The 505-nt window shown below is 33.5% G+C and overlaps 1 protein-coding gene across 2 annotated transcripts in view; it reads right to left on the bottom strand.

Annotated features, from left to right (window-relative positions):
• Positions 1-505, bottom strand: part of LOC106870527 (BAI1-associated protein 3) — a 1,007,871-nt gene that overhangs the window by 565,955 nt on the left and 441,411 nt on the right. The window lies entirely within an intron of this gene.

A 505-nucleotide genomic window follows, 5' to 3' on the forward strand; every position in this document is an offset into this window, starting at 1 on the left:
TATATATATATATATATATATATATATATATATATATATATGAGACGGAAGACGGAGTGTAACTAGAAGCTTTATTAGCACAACAATCGTTTCAGCTTCATTCTACACTACTCTCTAGTGGGCGTATGACAATGTAATGACATCAGATGCAACGCACATTGCAAAAAAGCCTCATCAGGTGACGTAGCATGCTTCAAAATTTACCAGATTTTCATTTCATTTTCGCTCCAAGTTATATGCTGGTGGTTAGATGCTAACAGTTCAGACACATTTGGTTAAGTGAGGAAGATATGGTAAGGAAGGGATAAAAGAAAAAAAAAACACAAAGTGTCTAATGTAAATAGGGAGAGGAGGTTATAGTTGTGGCCAAGAAGTTGATGCTAAAAGTAACAAAAACCAAAAGATAAAAATAAAATAAAAAGAATCTAATATAAATGGAAGTGGGGTATTGTGGAGGCTTTCTTTATGGTATTAGATTGAATGGCTTTAGCGTGTGTAAGCCTTT

Source organism: Octopus bimaculoides, chromosome 6 (genome assembly GCF_001194135.2).
Source record: "Octopus bimaculoides isolate UCB-OBI-ISO-001 chromosome 6, ASM119413v2, whole genome shotgun sequence".
NCBI lineage: Eukaryota > Metazoa > Mollusca > Cephalopoda > Octopoda > Octopodidae > Octopus > Octopus bimaculoides.